Genomic DNA, 11,023 nt, shown 5'->3' on the forward strand with positions numbered 1-11,023 from the left:
CCAATCGTACCCATTATTTGCTTTTACATTGATTCCTATGGGAAAAATTGCTTCTTCTTACAAACTTTTCTACTTAAGAACCTGGTCATGGAACGAATTAAGTTTGTAAGCAGAGGCACCATTATATCTGTATTTGTATTTGTATTATTGTTGTTGTTGTTTTGTTGTAGTTGTTGTTTATAATTGATGTGTCACCAACTAGAGAAATGTTCTAAGCAAGAACATTTAAAATACAGGAAAACCACTCCAACCATTTTAAAAAAATCAAATATGTCAGCAAGAGCATAGCAGGTAGTAAAATGGTCAGCTGAACAGAAAAAGTTTTCCCACAAACCAAACTGTCTATGGCAAGTGATGTAAATCAAAGAAAAGAGACGAAGTAAATCTGCCATAGGAAAAAGAAAGCTCAAAATTTGTAAATGGCAAAAAGGAAAAAAAAGTTGGAAAGTTACATAAATTGTTGATATATCCAGAGAGTAAAACGGTCTAACCAATTTCTGCCAATAAATATGGAGAAAAATGCAACGCCCCACAGATTGAAATATGTTAATTACATACTAAAGAAAAGAGGCATCACGGAGATTAAAACTATTGTCCAATATCCTTAATATTACTTGGTAGCAAAGGTAGGTTGCTGTCAGTTTGGACAGGTTCTATAGAACTAGTAGCAGAAATTTGGCACTGCAAATAGGTCACTCAATTTCAGCATTTAAATAGGCTATGGGAGTGGCCAATTAGCTCCAAACCTATTCCCGAGTAGTCATTCTTCTCAAGAAACATTCCTGCATTTTGGCAGCTCTGCGCGTATGTGCATTGAGATAAGCATTTTAATACAAATAAAGTATTTTCGATCAAATTTGTTACATTTAGCAAACATACACCTATTCATATTGAATTATCTTTTGTTATTTGATCAATAGTTCAATATACAATGATCCCTCGATTTTCGCGGGGGTTGCGTTCCCAGACTGCCCGCGAAAGTCGAATTTCCGCGAAGTAGAGATGCAGAAGTAAAAACACCATTTTTGGCTATGGACAGCCAAAAACTACCCCCGTGCACCCTTTTCCAAGGCCGCGCAAGGAGCCGGGCTTGAAGTTGGGGGCGGGAAGCGACGAAAGTGCAGAGGCCGTCAAAGATTGTTTTGAATGTCGGCTGCCCCCGCCCCCCAGCACCTCCGGCCCCCTTGCTGCTACCCCCCGCGCTCGATCGATCTGCCCCTCTCACCGGTTTTCTTGGGGCACGGGTCCTCCTGCAGCAGCGCTGGTGGCTACGGCTTCTTGTCCTCCTCATTCAGCCGCTAGCCGCTTTGAGTACTTTGAGAATGCCCGCCCCACCTCTCTCGCAGTCCCTTAGCTGAAAGTGCTTTTGTCCCAGCTGTCAGCGAGGGGGCTGCAAGAGAGGCGGGGCAGGCATTCTCACAGAGAGAGAGCAACAGACAGAGCGAGATAGAAAGGAGAGAGGGAGAGAGAGAGGGAGAAAGAGAGAGAGGGAGCAAGAGGGGGCAGAGTGGAAGGTAGAGAGAGAGAGAGAAATGATAGAAAAAAGGGGAGAAAAACAGAGAAATGAGGAAATGATTGAAGCAGAGAATGACAGGAAAGAGAGAGAAAGAGAGAGAGAAGTGACTCTTGGTGATGACGTATGATGTCATCAGGTGGGAAAAAACGTGGTATAGAAAAAAAACCGCAGAGTATTTTTTAATTAATATTTTTTGAAAAACCGTGGTATAGCCGTTTCGCGAAGTTTGAACCTGCGAAAATCGAGAGATCACTGTATTATTTTTATGCCAGTCACCATATTATTTAAGCATATTTAGTATACCATCATTCAAATTCTAATTTTCCCTCTTACTATTACTTCTCCTTATTATATGAAAATGTGTATTTTATTAACCCCCCTTTTCTAGTTTCCATCCCTATTTTAACTTTGATTATGCCACCACTGTATTTAAACATATTGTTCATTTCTTAGCTTAATTGCACAAGGTTTTCTGATTCACTTTCTGTCTCCTGCTTTTCTTTGAACAGATGTAGAAAAGCACTGAACTTTATTTAAAGGAAGAATGCAGATTCATTCTCAAAGTTTTTTGCTTTTCTGATTGAAGAAATGCTGCTGAGTGCTAATCACTGTTGCTGAAAAAGCTTTGGAACTCTGAAATGTAAGCATTTCTTTGTAACTCACCACATGCCTGCAATCAGCTGCAACCACCCATTTGCCAATCTCATTTTAAGCTACTAGCTATATTTGGAGGGGGGGGGTGGATTAACATAGAAAATACTGTTTTACTTATCAGTCTGAGCTAATGGACTACCACATTAATTCAAGGAGTGATCCACGAATTATCTTAATCTGGTTTATCAGTTAAAATTCCTTTTTGCTTGCAAGTGTCTCAGGAATGTGTAAACAAGACAAAAATGTGCATTAAAAAAACATTCATTCATTCATTCATTCGATTAATATGCCGTCCCTCTCCTTGCCTAAACGTTCCCCCTGTATAAAGTTAGCACCCACCTTCTCCTAGAAGAATGAAATATTTTGAGAAATATTAAAAAGGCAGAATTTTATATTTCCTTGGATGAGAAATTGAGAAACATGCTCTTGGAGACAGAAAGCAGCTCTCACCTTTCTTGATGCCCTTCAATAGATGTCACCAGTTACGACATTGAGATCTAGGTAACTCTATTCCTAAACAAATTCCTTGCAGCAAGGTCTGAAGAAAGGTAGGATTAGCCCTCATCTACAATAGGAATTGCCCAACAAGGCCCTTCATTGCATCAGCAGAACAAGCCTTAACCAAGCTTGGCTCAGACAACCTACAGAGTCGGCTATGACCCCTACAACAGCCAATAGAATACATGTTCTTGCACAGGAACAGGTAGGTCAAGTTCAAAGCCCAAGAGAAGGTATAAATACCCCCTATTCTCAACTCCATGTGGTCAGCTGCCCAGAACCACCCATGTGCTTCGGTTTATCAATAAATGGACCTTCTTTCCAATCAGCCTCCAGACTCCATTTTGTCTCCAGTACCTTTCTCTCAACTTAGGACTGAATCAGATGGATATTTCTTCAAATACCCCCTAGATGAATACTGATAAATATATTTCAACAATAATAGTTTTCCCCCCTTTCAAAACAATTCTACAGTTTATAAACTTCTATAGCTCTATTTGCCTAGCTCAGTGTTCCCCAACCTTGGCAACTTGAAGATATTTGGACTTCAACTCCCAACATTCGCTGGCTGGGGAATTCTGGGAGTTTATTTTTATTTATTTATTTTTATTTATTAGGTTTGTTGAAGTCCAGATATCTTCAAGTTGCCAAGGTTGGGAAACACTGGTCTAGCTAATTTAACCTACCATCTATTTACTGGATAAAAAACCTACCATCTATTTACTGTATTAAAAAAATTAACCAAAAATAAAACAAAACTTTAAAACGTCTTGTTAAGAATCTATTATTGTATCTCACACACAGAAAGTCCACAACGGGTTGTCATCTAATTGGATTGAATCAAATCTAATTGAATCTATCATAAACCACTGCAGTCGTTATCTCTAATCTGTCCAGGATCAAATATATTCAACTGATTTTTTTAATAATAAAGCTTTTCATTAAAATTATAACTGGGATCTTTCCCAACAATTGCATCTCATTCCTCAAAGTCATAGTTCTTTGTTGTGAATATCTCTGCAGCACTTGTTGTTTAGAAGTTTTTTGTGCAAGTTGAACTATAACATTTCCTAACAGTCGTCTTCTGATTCAATGTAATAAGTCTGCACCATAATCTCCATCAGTTGTTTTTTTAAGAAGGTCTAGTTCATCATTGATCCATATTGCCATCTCTAAGCTTTTTAAATCCATGCCCTTTTCAGCCTTTCTCCAACAGAACTTGCGATTCTCAAACAAAGATCCTTCAATTCTGTTGGCAACAAATTGACTTCCAAACCACCCAATTGCAAGCCTAATTTAGCTGCTATTACCCATATCGGGCTATCATCCTTAGATTGATTAACAACATTAAATCATCAAACCTTTTATCTAAATTTTCATTCATAGCTGGTAAGTTGAAAAGCATCCCCTCCCCCCTCCCAGGGCTTCCAAGAAGATTTTGACATTGTTGATTTGGCTCTCATCTTTCATTGAGTCTCCTTTTGTAGGCATAAAGAGTACATAATATGTTAATTAATGTATTGTTGTTTTAATTTTTAATATAATCCAAATTTCCTTTATAGCCAGACTTTCAAAACAAAATGTAGGCAATTCCTCTCAAGGACAAAGGAAGTATATGTTCTATAACAAAATGTCCATAGGAAAAATTAAGATAATGTTTCCCATGATAGAGTGTAAATACAAAAGAAAGAGAAAATTCCTCTCTTTAAAGAGAAAGGAAGGAAGGAAGGAAGGAAGGAAGGAAGGAAGGAAGGAAGGAAGGCATTCCACCAGATGATTAATTAAAAGTGTAGGTCAAAAGCAGAAAAAAAAATAAAGTTCATAACCGAGGCATACCTTAAAAACCCCAAACGCTGACAGGAAAAGCTAAAGACTCAGGTTACAATTGCTCTTACCAAGAATTACAAACATCTAGAGCAGTGATGGCGAACCTTTTTTTCTTTGGGTGCCAAAAGAGTATGGGCGTATGCTATTGTGCATGTGTGATTGCCCACACACCCATTAATCAATGCCTGGGGCAGATGAAAACAGCTTCCCCAATCCCCCAGAGGCCCTCTGGAGGCTGGAAATGGCCTGCTTCCCAACTTCTGGAAAGGCTTGCGTTTTACACACACACACCCCCAGGCTCCAAAGGCTTCCCTGGAACCAGGGGAAGATAAAAACACCTTCCCCATTGTTGTGATTCAGCCTGAGGCCGCTCAGGGACCAGCTGTGTCTCTGCTGGCTCCATGCCCAGAGGAGGATGACAGCGCAGAGGAGGGGGATGAACAGTCGGACGGGGGAGAGGAGAGTCAGGAATGGGATGAAGGAGAACAGCATGAGAGCCCCGGGGGGGGGGGGGGGGGCTCTCCCCAGCCAGTAGCTTGGAGTCATTAGGTGATGACGCACAAGCTGTCATTGACATGAGACAGAGACGTTCAGAGCAACGAAAGGAGCAGTTAAAGAAATATTTTCACCATTGAATTAGAAACAGCTGGGTTTGGGTGTGGTCCTCATCAGCAGGGTTTAAAAGACAGGCAAGGCCTTGAAGCCATGTGGAGTGTTATCAATTGGAGTTGCGGTGACCTGTTTTGATTCTCAGCGTCTCTGATCTTGGCTTGTGGCCTCGCAGTTTGGAAGACTCGTGGGAGGAGTCTGTTTGCTATCTACAGCTTCGTCTTGGCAGCAAGAATCTGGTATTGCTTCATGGACCATTCCCTTCGTGTATATATTTGAAGTTCCAGCGTTTTTCCTGTTTGTAAGGACATTTTCTGTTACCTGTGTTTTCCTTGAATTATATAAACTGCATTTGCCTTTTACCAGTGTGTCTGGTTTCTCTTTTTGGGTTGGTATTGGCTTCTGGAGTGACCCAGACAGAACACCCATCCTGTTCTGGAGTGCTCTTCCCTGGCAAGTACACAATCAGCAGAGGGTTGTGTTGGGTCATTCCTATTTTCTCCCATTCAAATCTGGGAAGTGTGCAGCCAAAGAGCCGAATTTAGTAGCAAAGTCAGCTGTTTGTTGGCAGGACAAAAAAAAATCATTCTCTGCCTGGTGCACTAATTTCTGGAGAACTCTCTTTGGTCATCTGATTTCTGAAAATTTTGCCAATAATAAACCCATTTGCTTTAATCACAGCTATTTCAAATGCCATTCCAGATAAGATAGGGGTCCCAAACTCCTGGGCTTTGGCCCCGTACTGGGCTGTGGCCAGTTCAGAACTGGGCTGCACAAGCTGCTTGCATGGAACCATCCCCCTCGTCACAGCTGCCACCACTGGCTCACAAAGTCAGAAAGGTTAGAGACTGCTGAGATAGAGTAGTGTTATATAGTTGGCTTTTATCTATGTGACTTAATTAGACTTTAGCCCTTTTGTCCACGTTTAATGTTAACACGACAGACCAATCTTTGCTATTAAAACTTACATTAAAGAAAAATAAAACAAAACAAGATAAGTAGTACAGTATAGAGGTAATATAAATAGGAACTTATAGACAATGCTAATATATTGGAGAAAAGATTGAGCAATATGAAGTGAAGGGAGGATTATAATCAATAATTTGAGTCCTCAGACTACTTGGAAAGTGGCGGCATACAAATCCAATAAATAATAAATAAATAAATTGACATTGTTTTGGGAATATATTACTACCACTATTATTAGTATTATGATGAATGAGATTTGTTAAATTTTTGAAGTATCAAAAGAAAACGATACATATAACTGCATAAGTTAGAAAACGAGTATTGATGTATAAAAGGAAGATATGATAGAACTGGGATGTTTTTTCTCTTCCTGGTTTAAATATGCAGAGTTGTAAGATGCTGTAGTTGTATATGTATATGTATATGCGTATATGTATATATGTGTGTGCGATTTTTTTTGTCGAGCCCAGAGGCTAAGGCCACTGCCTTACAAGGCAGAGGCCCCAGGTTCAAATCCCAGTAAGGGTGTGGCTACCTGATGAAGGCAAATAAGCCCAAAATAAATCTATAGTAGTCTCCCTTCTTTTTCATTATCAGCAAAAATATGTTACACACACACACACACACACATATGCAGTTTTTTTCTTTTTGTTGTTCTTATTTTTTTCTATATATTTTTTTCTTTTTTATATATGTCACAAGCATCAGCTTTTTTAAAAAAATCAATAAAAATCTTTTTTTAAAAAATTACGTTTTTGCTGGCACTTGTCCTTCCGAATGTTTATGGGTGAAGAACACTTTTATGTAATTTCTAGAAGGATCTAAGACTTTTCTTAGATGTTAAATCAGAAATCTCAGAAGCCACTAAAGTAACAGCAGTCCAAGCTTCATGATTTTAGAATACTTTCTGTGTCTTTTTCACTCGAACTACAGTTTTGCTGCTAGGCAAACTCTTCATGAAACAGTTACTCAAGAGAAGTTTCTGAAGTCAGTCAGATTTGGTTTTTATTTGATGCGTTCAGTCTCCCAACAGAAAACTAATTTGCAGCATGGAGCTTTGTAATTTCATGCTAGAACAGCATAAAATAGAAGAAGAACAGCTCATCCAGAAGAAAGTGATTATCTGGAGAAGCATAGGAGATTCCATGGTGACAGGAAAGATAGTTCAGAATCATCTTCTTGCTAGCTTGGTAACACTCTATACCCCTCTAATTGCTTTTAATCAACAAGATAAGAAGAGCATAACCAATAATTAATTGGCATCAGTGCCTAAATTAATTTAGACAATAAGTCTGTTTGAAATTGAAATAATGTATAATATTATTGCTAAAAATTATTCCAAATAGGCATCAGCTTGCTCGCTCGCTCTCCCTCACCAATATTCCACTACTATACTGCTTTGTCTTATTCAAGTTCTGATTTTCCCTTGAAGCCTGTATACAATATAAAAAGCCTTTGCTCCTCCAGGAGGACTTTTCTTAGTAATCAGAAGCAATCTGGATTTGCTAGCTAAATATTCTTTCCGCAGGATGTCACAGAGGGTGGCACCTCGTAACAGTACCATATACATATTTGTATATGTATAGTTGTTTTTTTAGAGGGCTTTCATTGGATCCTGTTTTTTCTTTTCTGGATCTGATTCCACTGCAATCAGAGACAGGCACTTTAATGGTCATTACCAATACCAGTGAATGGTGGAGATATTCAAATGATCAACCAAAAATCGAAAAGAATATTTTATGCATGTTTCCTCATCTCAAGCAGTCTATAAGCCATCCTGGAAAAGCAACCATGCAACATTAACTCAAAGAGGATGGTTTGCACCAGGACATTGGAACCTTGCCAGCTTATGTCTCAGTAATAATGCAATAGAGGATCTGTGAAAACCACACAATCTTGGCTGTTCAGAGAATTTAGTTTCAGTTTTCTGAATAGACTACAGTATTGACTTTTCACCTTCTTAGGGTTCTTAATAGACTTTAATTATTGCTACATGTTTCCTACATGGTTTGAATTATTTCTTACGCAAAAAGCAGATGTTACTGCTTTTAGTAGAACCTATTTTATCAACTGACACCCCACTTCGCTAGTCCCTAAATCTTATCTTTTTTGTTACCACTATGTGCTCTTAGTAAAGCTTTGAATATTAATCACATTGTATTTATTTCTCCCATTATTGGGCATTGTAGAACACTTTAATGGGGTGCTTGAGAACAAATTGTCATTAGGGCTCTTTTATTATGCTAAATTATGTCTAATTTTCCTAATTTTAGACAATACCGTTTGGCTTATTTGTAAAGCTCAGTCATAGACCAGGCTATGCACTGGTTCAGATTTTTTTGGAATGCTGAGAAATGCAAATATAGCCCCCAATTTTTAAATTCATTAAACACATGCCAGTTTTTAGGATTTGCAGCTGCTGAGTGGCTTCAAAGAATAGATCCTGATTCTGGAACCAAATCCAGATGCAAGACATTTTAATAAATCACAGCCAGAATGTATTTGGATACATATGCACTCCAAATCTTTTCTGACTAAAATGACAGAACAACCAGTGGTGGTATTCAGCTAGTTCTTTCTGGGTCGCGCAAACCAATTGCAGCAACTGTGGGATGCTCCGCCCACCCACCCCAACATAATGCGCAAGCACTGCACATGTGCAGAAGGCCTTTCATATTTGCGCACTGGTATGGAAGGTAATGAATCCCACCTCTGGGAACAACCTTTGGAAGTTGTGGCTGGTTTCCTTCTTCTCACACCTATGAGCGAATTCTTATACTGCTGTGCTTCTGTACAGTTGGAAAAATAATTATGTAATAAAATAGAGTTTCTGCCATAGTCTACACTCTTTCATATATTGCACTAAAGAACTGTCAGGAATTGGTCTGGAAGAAGTCCTTCACTTTTTGTTGTAATTCAGTGTAATAATATTTATAGCTATAATAAGCTATTGTCTCCACTTTATCAGTCTTGATCTTCTTCTGTTTAATTATATGGTTATTGGATGTCTGCATGTCAGAGGCATGATTTCCATAATTTAGTTAAAAGTGAACCATAAATCTAGCACATATGTTGCCTCATCATTTGACGTGTAAACTAAAGCAAATGTTATTTTCCCCAATTCAATGTGAATTTATAGTATTATAAATCTCCCTTCAAAATACATTTCTGACATGTGACTAGTTTTTTTTTCATTGGCTCAAGCTATAAAAATTGGTGAAGTCATTTACATACCAGTACATTAATGTTGTATGTTTTGATGAGTCTCCCGAAGGCATATGTTATTTTTATTTTTAACCTCAAGACAGACTTTTTTCCTTTCAAATAGATTGTTAAATCCATTGATGTTAGTTCAAAATATTTGTATAGGACTTATATATCTGTTACTAGGTTAACATATGAAGAAAATTAGCTGCTTGGCCCTGTTTAACTTCTGTCTGAATCTTCTTTAATCAAATAGAAAACTTCTTTTAACTTTTGTGACTTAATATCTCCCCCCCCAAAAGGCAATCTATGCTTTGCTTAAAGGTACTCAACCATGAGAATCAATGGTGTGGAAGGAGGAAGAATCTTAAAGGGAAGAACTTGATGAATATCCCTATTGGGAGACCCTATAATGTTGCAATCTATCCAATACTCAATTTTAATTTTTTTAAAAAACCAACCACCTTAATAGCTATAAAATTAGACTACCCAATAGGGGAATCCATGACATTCAAGAAGTAGAGTTTTTCACCCTCCCCCTGACATTCCTCTTCACAGATGAAAGTGAGGGCACTTAATAAGTGTGATATTTTGTTATTGCAGAGAGAGGAAAGTTTTAGCTAAATTATAGAGGACAAACATAATTTTACTGTGGAAAAGCAAAGACAATTTATAATGAACAGGAAGTGAGAGCAAGGTTTCAAAATCACCCATTTAAATGTCATTAAATCACCCAAAGGATAGACTGACTTTTGAAGGATTTTTTGAGATTAACTGATTGTCTGCCTCTCTTTTAATATCTCACAGTTAAAAAGTGATTACAGATTTACGAGGACAAGGAAAATCTTTTAATTTCTCTTTGGCAACATTATCTTGTTTAAAAAAGATATACATTTTTCCTTATACTGTATTCCCTTCCTTAAAAAAATAATAAAATGATAGAAAGAGGTTATTTATTTATTTATTTATTTATTTATTTATTTATTTATTTATCAATCAGTCATACCTATTTTATGTCAGTTAAAAAGCCCTAAATGGCTCAGGGCCAGACTATTTATGGGACCGCCTCTGACCTCATACCCCATTGCGGCCAGCAAGGGCCCACAGAATCGACTTTCTCCAGGTCCCATCTGCCAAGCAATGTCGGTTGGCAGGACCTGGGGGAAGAACCTTCCCTGGGGCGGGTCCGACCCTATGGAATCAACTCCCCTCTCCTCCCTACCAGTCTTCCAGAAAGCCATTAAGACCTGGCTTTTCTGGCAGGTCTGGAATTAGATTGACTGATGTGTGTGCATGGTTCTTTTTAGGATATTATTTTATTGTTTTATTATATTATTGATTTTATTATGTATTTTGATTGTATTTTTGTACTATTGTATTTATCTCACTTGTTAGCCACTCTGAGTCCACTTTGGAATGAGTGGCATATAAATACAATAAATAAATAAGAACATTTGACAGATTACAAAAGTTAAAAATCAAAGCAAACATAAAAATAAAACATATATAAAAACTTCTGCTAATCAATAAACAATTGCACAACATCAACCTGTCTGAGTAAGTATGATTGTGTTTTTTTAATAAATTGGGGATTATAGATTGTATAATTAGTTTTAAATTAATTGGATTTAGACTACTATATTGTATTGGTTTTTAAAAAAATGTTGTAAACTGCCTCGAGGCCTTGGAGGGGGCGGCATATAAATCCAATAAATAAATAATAAATAAATAATAAATATTATAACA

Source organism: Erythrolamprus reginae, chromosome 1, assembly GCF_031021105.1.
Source record: "Erythrolamprus reginae isolate rEryReg1 chromosome 1, rEryReg1.hap1, whole genome shotgun sequence".
Classification (NCBI taxonomy): Eukaryota; Metazoa; Chordata; class Lepidosauria; order Squamata; family Dipsadidae; genus Erythrolamprus; species Erythrolamprus reginae.